Raw genomic sequence first — 14959 nt, 5'->3', positions numbered from 1 at the left:
AGTAACTTCTAATCTTGTGGCCTTAGACATTCTAGTCCACAGGCATTTAAAAAAAAAAAAAGATTCGCTTTGGAAAAGAATGGTTATGATCTTTGGGAAAAAAAAAAGAAAAAAAAGGGGGGGCGGAATTTATATAAAAAGAGTGTTATATGGTAAATTCTTGTCCTGAAATAAATTAACTGGTTGTTTAAAGAAAGAAATGTTTGTAATAAGTCAGAAAGTTAAGGCATGTCAAAAAAAATTGCCTGTAAAAGTCGTGAAAGAAAAAAAGGTTATAAAAAAAGTTTGTTAAAAAAAAGAATGTATGCAAAAAATGTTGTATAATTTAAAAGTAACTAGGCCTAGGCCTGGCATGGTGGCTCAAGCCTGTAATCCCAGCACTTTGGGAGGCCGAGACGGGCAGATCACGAGGTCAGGAGATCGAGACCATCCTGGCTAACACAGTGAAACCCTGTCTCTACTAAAAATACAAAAATTAGCCTGGTGCGGTGGCGGGCGCCTGTAGTCCCAGCTACTCGGGAGGCTGAGGCAGGAGAATGGCGGGAACCCGGGAGGCGGAGCTTGCAGTGAATAGAGATTGCGCCACTGCACTCCAGCCTGGGCGACAGAGCGAGACTCCGTCTCAAAAAAAAAAAAAAAGCAACTAGTCCTCCTGAATGTAAAACTATTGAAAACAGAAACAAAAACAGTTTACGTGCAAGGTGTATAAGAAAAGCAAAATATACCTTTGGTAAAAGGATTATAAAGCATAAGAATGTACATTCTTACCTACATTAAAAAGTTACAAATTACTGTTTTGAAGGTTTAAGCAAGGTTTAAAATGTTAATTGTAAAGAACATTCTGTGTGTAAACATATTAGCTAAAGTTGAAGTTATCATCCAGTTTTTCTGTGAAATGGACATTCAAGTAAAAGCATAACAGGTTTTTCTTAAAGCACCAAACTGCTCTTCAGCAAAAATTATAAAAGGTTAAAAAGAGTCTATAAAATCTTACCTTATGGTCAAACATTAAAAATTAAATATGTCTACAAGGTTTTATTAAAATTAGGTTTAACATTAATAACACACTAATATAAAGTTTAGCTTATCTGGTATAAAAATCATACGAGAAGCATTGTTAAATGTAAAATGGTATTTGGCTTTCTTTGGTTTAAAAACTAATAAAATAGGTGCAAAAGGAAATTTCTCAGTAAAAAGGCACTAAGGACTATAAAGTCCACTGCCAAGGTCCCCACATTTAAAACAAAAGGTCAATTTTTTAAAAAATTATATACGTGGTTTATCTTCCACTTTCCTTTCTCGCAAAAGAAACAAAACAAAACAAAACAAAACCAAAGTCTTTGAGCACATGTACCACCCCTAGAATTTCCGGTAAACCAGCACCAGCCTGAAGATCACGTTCTCATCGAAAGGTGGAAAGAAGAAAAACTTGAGCCAACCTGGGAAGGACCCTACCTTGTGCTGTAACCACCAAGACTGCTGTTCGTACAGCAAAAAAAAAAAAAAAAAAAGGATGGACTCGCCACACCTGAGTCAAGAAAAGTGCCACCCACTCCAGAATTGTGGGCCATAGTCCCCGGGGAAACCCCTACCAAACTAAAGTTAAGAAAAATTGAACTCTTTTAACCTATTCTATTACTCTTTCTTCTTTCCTCATTCTATTGCTGACCATCTAGTTATTAATATAACCAAGTCAATTTCACCTCAAACTATTGCATTTAATGCTTGCCTTGTTATACCCTGTGAGGACTTGCCAAGTCAAAGACAGCTCTCTACTTCAGAAAAGTACTTCTGTCCCTCCTGACTCCTCAGACTGGGCATTAGTAAACTAGGACCATTTAATCCTGGGAGATTTCGATAAAGACCCCAGTGCCAACCAGAAGTCTTGCCCCCCGACATAGAGCTTTCATGCCATAGTTGGTCCAACGTTCTGTGGACCACTGAAGAGCAAATGGACTGCCCCAACTGGTTTTGTAATTTCCCTAAAACCACACATTCATTTTACTAGAGGATCATAGAAGTTAAAGACTTAAAACAAACTTTAGCAATTAAGACAGGATACCAAGCTGCAAATGCCTGGTTAAAATGGATCAAATATTCCATCTGCACATTAAACAAAAGCAATTGTTATGCTTTACACATGGCAGGCCAGAGGCCCAGACTGTCCCCCTTCCACTAAGGTGGTCCTCCAGTCGACCAGGCGTAGGCTGCATGACAGCTCTTTTCCAGGATTCTACAGCCTGGAGTAATAAGTCATGCCAAGCTCTCTCTGCTATATCCCAAAGTCCCTGCGGGTCAACCCCCGAGGGCTATCCAGCTTCTGTCTCCCAACGCTAAGTTCACTTCGTATCTCTCACCGCAGGGAGGAAACTTAGCATTAGCATTCCTTGGAGACCTGAAAGGATGCAGTGAGTTTAAGAATTTTCAAGAGCTTGGCCGGTCGCGGTGGCTCAAGCCTGTAATCCCAGCACTTTGGGAGGCCGAGACGGGTGGATCACGAGGTCAGGAGATCCGAGACCATCCTGGCTAACACGGTGAAACCCCGTCTCTACTAAAAAAAAGTACAAAAACTAGCCGGGCGAGGTGGCGGGCGCCTGTAGTCCCAGCTACTCAGGAGGCTGAGGCAGGAGAATGGTGTAAACCTGGGAGGCGGAGTTTGCAGTGAGCTGAGATCCGGCCACTGCACTCCAGCCTGGGCGACAGAGCGAGACTCCATCTCAAAAAAATTAAAAAAAATAAAAAAATAAAAAATTTTCAAGAGCTTATCAATCAGTCAGCCCTTTTTCATCCCTGAGCGGATGTGTGGTAGTATTATGGTGGACCTTTACTGGGCTCTCTGCTGAATAACTGGAGTGGCACTTGTACTTTAGTCCAATTGGCTATCCCTTTCACCCTGGCATTTCATCCACCAGAAGGAAAAAAAATAAGACATCAAAGTGAGAGAAGCCCCTTATGAGTTTTTTGACTCTCATGTCTATTTAGACGCAACTGGAGTCCACGAGGAATACCAGATCCATTTAAAGCTTGAAATCAAATAGCTGCAGGATTTAAGTCAATGTCTTAGTAGGTGACAGTTAATAAAAATGTAGATTAGATAAACTACATCTATTACAACCAACAGCAATGAGCTTTTCATGAGTTAAAAGAAAAACTCATGTTGGTCCGAGCCCTGAGGCTACCTGACCTGACAAAACTCTTTACACTCTGTGTGTCAGAAAGAGAAAAAATGGCAGTTGGAGTTTAAACCCAGACTGTGGGGTCCTGGCCAAGGCCACTGGCCTATCTCTCAAAACAACTAGACAGGGTTTCCAAAGGCCGGCCCCCAGGTCTAATGGCCCTAACAGCAAAGGCCCTGTTAGCACAAGAAGCAGGTAAACTAACCCTTAGGCAAAACCTGAATATAAAGGCCCCCCATGCTGTGGTAACTTTAATAAATACCAAAGGACATCAACGGTTAACAAATGCTGGAATAACCAAGTACCAAAGCTTGCTGTGTGAAAATCCCCACATAACCACTGAAGTTTGCAAAACCCTAAACCCCACCACCTTGTTCCCAGTCTCAGACAGTCCAGTTGAACATAACCGTGTAGAGGTGTTGGACTCAGTTTATTCCAGCAGGCCCTACCTCCGAGACCATCCTTAAACATCAGTAGACTGTAAGCGGTACATGGACGGGAGCACTTCGCCAACTCCTGCAAAGTGACTCTGAAGATGACAAGCCCTGCTCCAGTCACACCCGGAAGCTGACTGGTCCACGCACGGCTGAAGCATGAGGAAACTCATCGCGGGACTCATTTTCCTTAAAATTTGGACTTGTACAGTAAGGACTTCAACTGACCTTCCTCAGACTGAGGGCTGTTCCCAGTGTATACATCAAGTCACTGAGGTAGGACAAAAGGTTGCTAAGGTCCTATTATTTTACGGTTATTTTAAGTATATTGGAACTCTAAAAAGAACTTGTTTGTATAATGTTATTCTATACAAGGTATGTAGCCCAGGAAATGACCAACCTGATGTGTATTGTGACCCATCTGAGCCTCCCATGACCACAGTTCTTAAAATTAAGAACAAAGGACTGGTGGGAGCTCATAAATGATATGAGTAAAGTGTTAGCTAAAACAGAAGAAAAAAAGGGTGCCCAAACAGGTCACCTTAAAATTTGATGCCTGTGCTGTCATTAATAGTAAGAAGTTAGGAATAAGGTGTGGTTCTCTTAATTAGAAAAGAGGCTATATGGCAGAAAATAAGTACATCTGTCATAAATTAGGACTGTGTGGAAATAAATGTAAATATTGGTTTTGTGTCATTTAGGCCACTTGGATTTAAAAAAGAAAAAAAAAAAAAAAGATGAAAAGGATCCAGTCCACCTTCAGAAAGGAAAAAATGGTGCTTCCTGTACTAAGGGACAATGTGACCCCTTAGAGCTAGTAATAACCAATCCCCTTGATCCTTGCTGGAAAAAAGAAGAGTGTGTGACCTTAGGAATTGACGGGGCCAGACTGGATCCTCGAGTAAGTATCTTGGTTTGAGAAGAAGTTTACAAATGCTCTCCTGAGCCAGTGTTTCAAACTTTCTATGATGAACTAAATGTACCAGTACCAGAAATTCCAGGAAATACAAGAAATTTGTTTTGCAATTAGCCGAGCATGTAGCCCAGTCTCTCAATGTCACTTCATGTTATGTATGTAGAGGAATTGTAACGGGAGATCAATGGCCATAGGAAGCCCGAGAATTAGTGCCTATAGACCCAGCTCCTGATGAATTCCCAGCTCAAAAGAATCACCCTAATTTCTGGGTCCTAAAAGCCTCAATTATTGGACAATATTGCATTGCTAGAGAAGGAAAAGAATTCACTCACCCTGTAGGACGACTTAGCTGTCTGGGACAGAAACTGTATAATGGTACCACAAAAACAGTCACTTGGTAGAGTTCAAATCACACAGAGAGGAATCCATTTCGCAAATTCCCAAAGTTGCAAACCGTGTGGACCCACCCGGAGTCCCACCGGGACTGGACAGTCCTCACTGGATTGTACTGGATATGTGGGCATACAGCTTATGCCAAATTACCTGAGCAGTGGGCAGGTAGTTGTGTTACTGGCACTTTTTTTTTTTTTTTTTTTAGACGGAGTCTCGCTCTGTTCCCCTGGCTGGAGTGCAGTGGTGCGTTCTCAGCTCACTGCAAGCTCCGCCTCCCGGGTTCCTGCCATTCTCCTGCCTCAGCCTCCCAAGTAGCTGGGACTACAGGCGCCCGCCACTGCGCCCGGCTAATTTTTTTGTATTTTTAGTAGAGACGGGGTTTCACCGTGGTCTCGAACTCCTGACCTTGTGATCCGCCTGCCTCGGCCTCCCAAAGTGCTGGGATTACAGGCGTGAGCCACCGCGCCCAGCTTGTTACTGGCACTATTAAACCATCTTTCTTCCTATTGCCCATAAAAACAGGCGAACTCCTGGGCTTCCCTGTCTATGCTTCCCGTAAAAAGAGAAGTACAACTATAGGAAATTGGGAAGATGGTGGATGGCCCCCTGAATCATACAATATTATGGGCCTGCTACTCGGGCACAAGATGGCTATGGGGATACCAGACCCCCATTTACATGATCAACCGAATCATATGGTTACAAGCTGTCTTAGAAATAATCACTAATAAAACCGGCACAGCCTTGACTATTCTGGCCCGGCAAGAAATTCAGATGAGAAATGCTATCTATCAAAATAGATTGGCTCTTGACTACTTGCTAGCAGCTGAAGGAGGAGTCTATGGAAAACTTAACCTTACTAATTGCTGTTTACACATAGATGATCAAGGGCAAGTAGTTAAAGACAAAGATATGACAAAACTGGCACATGTGCCCATGCAAGTGTGGCATGGATTTGATCCTGGGCCCATGTTTGGAAAATGGTTCCTAGTGCTAGGAGGATTTAAAACTCTTATAATAGGAGTTATAATAATAATAGGAACCTGCCTACTGCTCCCTTGTTTGCTGCCTGTACTTCTTCGAATGACAGAAAGCTTCATCGCTACCTTAGTTCACCAAAATGCCTCTGCACAAATGTACTATATAAATCACTATCGATCTGTCTTGCAAGAAGACATGGGTAGTGAAATAAAAGTGGGAACTCCCACTAATAAAATGAGAGTCTCAAACGAGGGGAATAAGGGAGGAGACCACCCCTCATATTGTCTTATGCCCTATTTCTGCCTCCAAAGAAAAGAAGTAAAAACTAAAAGGCAGAAACGAAATCCACAGGCAGACAGCCCATAGCCACACCCTGGGCCTGGTAAAGATCGACCCCTGACCTAATCGGTTCTGTTATCTGTAGATTACAGACACTGTATAGGAATGCACTGTGAAAATCCCTATCTTGTTTTGTTCTGATCTAATTACCGGTGCATGCGGCCCCCAGTCACATACCCCCTGCTTGCTCAATCACGACCCTCCCACACGCACCCCCTTAGAGCTGTGAGCCCTTAAAAGGGACAGGAATTGCTCACTCGGGGAGCTCGGCTCTTGAGACAGAAGTCTTGCCGATGCCCCCGGCCGAATAAACCCCTTTCCTTCTGTAACTCGGTGTCTGAGGAGTTTTGTCTGCCGCTTGTCCTGCTACAACCTGAGGTCAGGAGTTCGAGACCAGCCTGGCCAACATGGTGAAACCCCGTCTCTACTAAAAATACAAAAAATTAGCCAAGCGTGGTGGAGCGCACCTGTAATCCCAGTGACTTGGCTTGGAGGACCTCCCTTGGGAGATCAATCCCTTGTCCTCCTGCTCTTTGCTCCGTGAGAAAGATCCACCTACGACCTCGGGTCCTCAGACCGACCAGCCCAAGGAACATCTCGCGAACATCTCACCAATATTAAATGGGGTAAGCGGCCTCCTTTTACTCTCTTCTTCAGCCTCTCTCACTATCCCTCAACGTCTTTCTCCTTTCAATCTTGGCGCCACCCTTCAATCTCTCCCTTCTCTCAATTTCAATTCCTTTCATTTTCTGGTAGAGACAAAGGAGACACATTTTATCCGTGGACCCAAAATGCTGGCGCCGGTCACGGACTGGGGAAGGCAGCCTTCCCTCTGTGTTTAATCATTGCAGAGATGCCTCTCTGGTTACTCACCCACGTTTCAGAGATGACTGACCACGCTGCAGGGATGCCTGCCTTGGTCCTTTACCCTTAGCGGCAAGTCCCGCTTTTCTGGGGGAGAGGCAAGCACCCTGACCCCTTCTCTCCTTGTCTCTACCCCTTTTCTGCTTTTCTGGGGGAGGGGCAAGAATCCTGACCTCTTATTTTTGCACCCCAACCTCTTATTTTTGTGCCCCAACCTCTTATTTTTGTGCCCCAATCCCGTATTTCCACACCCCGACCCCTTTCCCGCTTTTCTGGAGGGCAAGAACCCCCGAACTCCTTCTCTCTGTGTCTCTAACTCTCTCTTTTCTCTGGGCTTGCCTCCTTCCCTATAGGCAACCTTCCACCCTCCATTCCTCCATCTCCCTTAGCCTGTGTGCTCAAGAACTTAAAACCTCTTCAACTCACACCTGACCTAAAACCTAAACGCCTTATCTTCTGCAACACCGCTTGGCCTCAATACAAACTTGACAGTGGCTCTAAATGGCCAGAAAACAGCACTTTTGCTTTCTTCATCTTACAAGACCTAAAAATTGTCGTAAAATGGGCAAACAGTCTGAGGTGCCTGATGTCCAGGCATTCTTTTACATATCGGTCCCTCCCTAGTCTCTGTTCCCAATCATCCCAAATCTTCCTTCTTTCCCTCCTGCCTGTCCCCATCAGTCCCAACCCCAAGCGTCGCTGAGTCTTTCTAATCTTCCTTTCTACAGATCCATCTGACCTCTGTCCTCCTGGCCAGGCCAAGCTAGGTCCCAGTTTTCCTCAGCCTCCGCTCCCCCACCCTCTAATCCTTTTATCATCTCCCCTCCTCACACCCGGTCTGGCTTACGGTTTCTTTCGTTCAGCAACTAGCCCTCCCCCACCTGCCCAGCAATTTCCTCTTAAAAAAGTAGCTAGAACTAAAGGCATAGTCAAGGTTAATGCTCCTTTTCCTTTATCCGACTCTCCCAAATCAGTTAGTGTTTAGGCTCTTTTTCATCAAATATGAAAAACCCAGCCCAATTCGTGGCCCGTTTAGCAGCAACCCTGAGACGCTTTGCAGCCCTAGACCCTGAAAGGTCAGAAGGCCATCTTATTCTTAATATGCATTTTATTTTATTACCCAATCTGCTCCCGACATTAAATAAAGCTCCAAAAATTAAATTCCGGCCCTCAAACCCCACAAGAGGACTTAATGAACGTCACCTTCAAGGTGTACAATAATAGAGTAAAGGCAGCCAAGTAGCAACTTATTTCTGAGTTGCAATTCCTTGCCTCCACTGTGAGACAAACCCCAGCCACATCTCCAGCACATAACTCCAAACGCCTGAACCACAGCTGCCACGGGTTCCTCCAGAACCTCCTCCCCCAGGAGCTTGCTACAAGTGCCGGAAATCTGGCCACTGGGCCAAGGAATGCCCGCAGCCCGGGATTCCTCCTAAGCCATGTCCCACCTGTGCGGGACCCCACTGGAAATCGGACTGTCCAACTTGCCCAGCAGCCACTCCCAGAGCCCCTGGAGCTGTGGCCCAGGGCTCTCTGACTGACTCCTTCCCAGATCATCTCGGCTTAGCGGCTGAAGACTGATGCTGCTCCATTGCCTCGGAAGCCTCCTGGACCATCACTTTGGGTAACTCTTACAGTGGAGGGTAAGTCTGTCCCCTTCTTAATCAATATGGATGCTACCCACTCCACATTACCTTCATTTCAAGGGCCTGTTTCCCTTGCCTCCATAACTGTTGTGGGTATTGATGGCCAGGCCTTTTTTTTTTTTTTTTTTTTGAGATGGAGTTTCACTCTTGTTGCCCAGGCTGGAGTGCAATGGCAAGATCTCAGCTCACTGCAACCTCCGCCTCCCAGGTTCAAGCTATTCTCCTGCTTCAGCTTCCCGAGTAGCTGGGATTACAGGCACGTGGTACCACGCTTGGCTTATTTTTTTGTATTTTTGGTAGAGACAGGGTTTTACCATGTTGGCCAGGCTGGTCTCGAACTCCTGACCTCAGGTGATCCACCCACCTCGGCCTCCCAACGTGCTGGGATTACAGGCGTGAGCCATCACGCCCAGCCTGATGGCCAGGCTTCTAAACCTCTTAAAACTCCCGAACTCTGGTGCCAATTTGGACAACATTCTTTTATGCACTCCTTTTTAGTTATCCCCACCTGCCCAGTTCCCTTATTAGGCCAAGATATTTTAACTAAATTATCTGCTTCCCTGACTATTCCTAGGCTACAGCCACACCTCATTGCCGCCTTTTCCCCAGTTCAAAGTCTCCTTCACATCCTCCCCTCGTATCCCCCCACCTTAACCCACAAGTATAGGACACCTCTACTCCCTTCCTTGGCGACTGATCATGCACCCCTTACCATCTCATTAAAACCTAATCACCCTTACCCCACTCAACACCAATATCCCATCCCGCAGCACGCTTTAAAAGGATTAAAGCCTGTTATCACTCACCTGCTACAGCATGGCCTTGTAAAGCCTGTAAACTCCCCTTACAATTCCCCCATTTCACCTGTCCTAAAACGAGACAAGGCTTATAGGTTAGTTCAAGATCTGCACCTTATCTACCAAATTGTCTTGCCTATCCACCCTGTAGTGCCAAACCCATGTACTCTCCTATCCTCAATACCTCCCTCCACAACCCAGTATTCTGTTCTGGATCTCAAACATACTTTCTTTACTATTCCTTTACATCCTTCATCCCAGCCTGTCTTCGCCTTCACTTGGACTGACCCTGACACCCATCAGGCTCAGCAAATTACCTGGGCTGTACTGCTGCAAGGCCTCACGGACAGCCCCCATTACTTCAGTCAAGCCCAAATTTCTTCCTCATCTGTTACCTATCTCAGCATAATTCTCATAAATACACACTTACTCTCCCTGTTGATCGTGTCCGGCTAATCTCCCAAATCCCAATCCCTTCTACAAAACAACAACTCCTTTCCTTCCTAGGCATGGTTAGTGCGGACAGAATTCTTATACAAGGGCCAGGACCACGTCCTGTAGCCTTTCTGTCCTAATGACCTTACTGTTTTAGCCGAGCCCTCATGTCTGCGCGCAGCAGCTGCCACCGCTTTAATACTGTTAGAGGCCCTAAAAATCACAAACTATGCTCAACTCTCTACAGTTTCCTAACTTCCAAAATCTATTTTCCTCCCCCAACCATCGCTCAGGACAATGCTTATGCTGATGAGTTAGCTAAAAAAGCAGCTAGCGTTCCAACTTCTATCCTTCACGGCAGTTTTCCTCCTTCACATTGGCCACTCCCACCTCCTCCCCCGCTGAAACTTCCACCTGTCAATCTCTTCCCACACAAGGCAAATGGTTCTTAGACCAAGGTAAATATCTCCTTCCAGCCTCACAGGCCCATTCTATTCTGTCGTCATTTCATAACCTCTTCCATGTAGTTTACAAACTGCTAGCCCGTCTCTTAGAACCTCTCATTTCCTTTCCATCCTAGAAATCTATCCTCAAGATCACTTCTCAGTGTTCATCTGCTATTCTCCTACCCCTCAGGGATTGTGCAGGCCCCTCCCTTTCCTACATATCAAGCTCAAGGACTTGCCCCAGCCCAGGACTTGCAAATTGACTTTACTCACGTCAGAAAACTAAAATACCTCTTGGTCTAGGTAGACACTTTCACTGGATAAGCAGAGGCCTTTCCCACAGGGTCTGAGAAGGCCACCGCGGTCATTTCTTCCCTTCTGTCAGCCATAATTCCTCGGTTTGGCCTTCCTAACACTATACAGTCTGATATCAGACCGGCCTTTATTAGTCAAATCACCCAAGCAGTTTCTCAGGCTCTTGGTATTCAGTGACACCTTTATATTCTTTACCGTCCTCAATCTTCAGGAAAGGTAGAATGGACTAATGGTCTTTTAAAAACACACCTCACCAAGCTCAGCCACCAACTTAAAAAAGGACTAGACAATACTTTTACCACTTTCCCTTCTCAGAATTCAGGCCTGTCCTCGGAATGCTACAGGTTACAGCCCATTTGAGCTCCTGTGCGGACACTCCTTTTTATTAGGTCCCAGTCTCATTCCAGACACCAGACCAACTTGAACTGCACCCCAAAAACTTAGAGCCTAGAAACTCACCAACCAAGCAAGTAATGATGCTGAACCCCCTTGGGCTCTAATTAGATGTCCTAGGTCCTCCCAATTCTTAGTCCTTTAATACCTGTTTTTTCTCCTTCTCTTATACAGACCTTGTGTCCTCCGTTTAGTTTTCCTCTCACTCTAGGTTCCCACGCCACCCCTAATCCCGCTTGAAGCAGCCCTGAGAAGCACCGCCCATTCTCTCTCTCCATACCACCCCCCAAAAATTTTCCCCACCCCAACACTTCACTATTTTGTTTTTCTTATTAATATAAGAAGGCAGGAATGTCAGGCCTCTGAGCCCAAGCCAAGCCATCGCATCCCCTGTGACTTGCATGTATATGCCCAGATGGACTAACTGAAGAATCACAAAAGAAGTGAAAATGCCCTGCCCCGCCTTAACATTCCACCAGAAAAGAAGGGAAAATGGCCGGTCCTTGCCTTAAGCGATGACATTATCTTGTGCCTGGCTCATCCTGGCTCAAAAAGCTCCCCCACTGAGCACCTTGTGACTCCCACTCCTGCCCGCCAGAGAACAACCCCCCTTTGACTAGAATTTTCCTTTACCTACCCAAATCCTACAAAACGGCCCCACCCTTATCTCCCTTCGCCGACTCTCTTTTCCGACTCAGCCCGCCTGCACCCAGGTGATGAAAAAGCTTTATTGCCCACACCCAGCCTGTTTGGTGGTCTCTTCACACGGACGCGCATGACACCAGCTAGTCAGGAGGCCAAGGCAGGAGAATGGCGTGAACCTGGGAGGCAGAGGTTGCAGTGAGCCGAGATGGCGCCACTGCACTCCAGCCTGGGCAACAGAGCGAGACTCTGTCTCAAAAAAAAAAAGGAAAAGAATGAGTTCAACTGAGGGGCGTAAGGATAAGTGGGAGACTGAGGACTGAGGAGGCAAGGTTTAGAGCAGGAGCTTATTAAAAAGCTTTAAAGCAGGAACAAAAGAAAGCAAAGCACCCTTGGAAGAGGGCCAAGCGGGCAACTTGAGACATCAAGCGTGTGGTTTGACCTTCGACTTAGGGTAGGCCAGGTGCAGTGGCTCAGGCCTAGAATCCCAGCACTTTGGGAGGCCGAGGCGGGCGGATCGCTTGAGGTCCAGAGTTCGAGACCAGCCTGGCCAACATGGTGAAACCCTGTGTCTACTAAAAGTACAAAAATTAGCCAGGCGGGGGGGCGGGGCTGGGGGGCGGTGGGGGAGTGGTGGGCACCTGTAGTCCCAGCTACTTGGGAGGCTGAGGCAGGAGAATCACTTGAACCCGGGAGGTGGAGGTTGCAGTGAGACGAGATTGCGCCACAGAACTCCATCCAGCTCGGGCGACAAGTGAGTCTCTGTCTCAAGAAAAAAAAAAAGGGTTTTATGTGTTGGGGTCTCTGTGCCTTCTCCCCTGATTCCTCGCTCGGGGTGGGGTGTCCGCATGCACAGAGGCCTGCCAGCACTTGGGAGGGGAGCTGTGTTCATACTCACCTGAGGCGTCTTCCCCTTACCAGTCGAGTGTTCCCATGAGGTCAAACACAAGTTAAACGCCACCATTTTGCCTCTCAGTGCTCATGTGTGCGCCCCCTCGCCCAACTCCTGAGCTCTTTATAGGGGAAGCTTATTATCTTATCCCCAGCTTCAGGTGATTCTACCTACCAGGCGACTGCTTTCCCTGGCTCTGGCTGCAACCAATTACTATTTGAGAGAAACCGTGTAACAACTGCCTTGCTACCACCTGATGGCCACCTGACTTTCCTAGCGGGGGTGGGGGGAGCCCTCCCCTGCCCTGCTCACATCTGACTAGCTACCTACTATGCCAGATTGAGAAAGCGATCTTTTAGGAGTCCCACAGACGGAAATCAAAGTCTGCCTAAAGCTGCCCAGAGGCCTGCCTCTGATCTGTGGATGAGGGCCTTTGCTAACTGGCCACTGTGATTCAGACGGACTCACGGCCCAGCCACTGGTCCTGCAGACAGCTGGCGCTTGAGGACTGGCACAGCTGAGCAGGCCTGGCTTCCTCTCTGGGGAGTGACAGTCAGAATATTCCCTAGTCTTCCCACGGGAGGGGGCAAGGGGAGGCCGGGAGTATTAATCCTACTGGATGGGTTTCTCCCGTGAGAACACTGGAGTGGGTCTGTGTGCCCTCTGATATCCTCATTCCTAGTGTGCAAATGAGAATCCAGAGGCCCCCCTGCCAGAGAAGTAAGAGAACACACCTGAAGTCACACAGCTAGTGAGTGGCAGAGCTGGGATTTGAACCAGGGCAACCCCATGTTCTTCCATGGAGCTGTGGGAGCCAAAGGGAGGCACCTGGGCCTTGGGCTTCCCATCTATACATGGGTTTTTATTTATTTATTTATTTAGAGACAGTCTCGCTCTAACCCCCAGGCTGGAGTGCAGTGGCGCAATCTCGGCTCACTGCAACCTCCGCTTCCTGGGTTCGAGCGACTCTCCTGCCTCAGCCTCCCAAGTAGCTGGGATTACAAGTGTGCACCACCATACCTAGGTAATTTTTGTATCTTTGGTAGAGACAGGGTTTTATCATCTTGGCCAGGGTGGTCTCAAACCTCTGACCTCAGGTGATCTGCCCGCCTCAGCCTCCCAAAGTGCTGGGATTACAGGCACACACCACCATGCCTGGTTAATATTTTTTATTTTGGTACAGATGGGGTTCCACCATGTTGCCCAGGCTGGTCTCAAACGCCTGAGCTCAGGCAATCCACCCACCTCGCCTCCCAGAGTGCTAGGATTGCAGGCATGAGCTACCGCACCTGGCCCTGCAATGGCTTTTTACACTGCCTGCTCCCTTCCAGCTCTGAGAACGCCAGTCAGAGACCAGACATCCTGAGCTAGGATCAGCCTCACCTTTTGCAGTGACTCAGCAAGTTTAATCCACTGGGTTGTCAGCTCTCACCATCAGCCCACGTTTAGCAGGAAACAGAGACACACGGCAGTGCCCCTGGCAGCCTCTGAAGTCCTTTGAGAGGCTCCAGGCCCCTGCTCACTCCACACCAGCCCTCATCCAGCCTGGAGCGGGGGGCTGCACCTCACACCCTCACTGCTTCGGGGCTCCCGGGAGCAGGACTGCAGAGCCCTAGCCTTCGGAGGAGCCACCGGGGCCTGTGGGCCTCAGCGGGGCTTTCTGGACTCTTCTCTTCCCCTTTCCCCTCCCAGCTCCTTCTTTCCCACTGGTCTCTTGTCCAATGTCTGGCTATGCCTTCCCCCTCCCTTCATGCATGTTCTTACTCCCTCCCGCACCTTCATCATACGTGATCTGTTTTTCTGTTCTTTTTAGCTCTCACTCCTAGCTAACCTAGGCCAGAATGATTCTTTCGTGCATCTTGAAAGTTGGTTATTGTTTCATTTCTTTTCTACTCTGCTACAAAGCCTTTTATCCTTTTTCTTTTTTTTGAAATGGCGTTTCACTCTGTCGCCCAGGCTGGAGTGCAGTGGTGCAATCTTGGCTTACTGCAACCTCCACCTCCCAGGTTCAAGTGATTCTCCTGCCTCAGCCTCCCTAGTAGCTGGGATTACAGGCGCCTGCCACCACGCCTGGTTTTCTTCTTCTTCTTCTTCTTCTTTTTTTTTTTTTTGTATTTTTACATGGCTGGCCAGGCTGGTCTTGAACTCCTGACCTCAGGTGATCCACCCACCTTGGCCTCCCAAAGTGTTGGGATTATAGGCATAAGCCACTGTGCCCAGCCTAAAGCCTTTTTCTTTTCATTCACTCATTCATCTTTTTTTTTTTTTTTTTTTTTTTTTTTTTTTT

This window comes from Theropithecus gelada, chromosome 10 (assembly GCF_003255815.1).
Source record: "Theropithecus gelada isolate Dixy chromosome 10, Tgel_1.0, whole genome shotgun sequence".
Classification (NCBI taxonomy): Eukaryota; Metazoa; Chordata; class Mammalia; order Primates; family Cercopithecidae; genus Theropithecus; species Theropithecus gelada.
The sequence above is the reverse complement of the archived record's forward strand: the minus strand, read 5'-3'. Positions refer to the sequence as shown.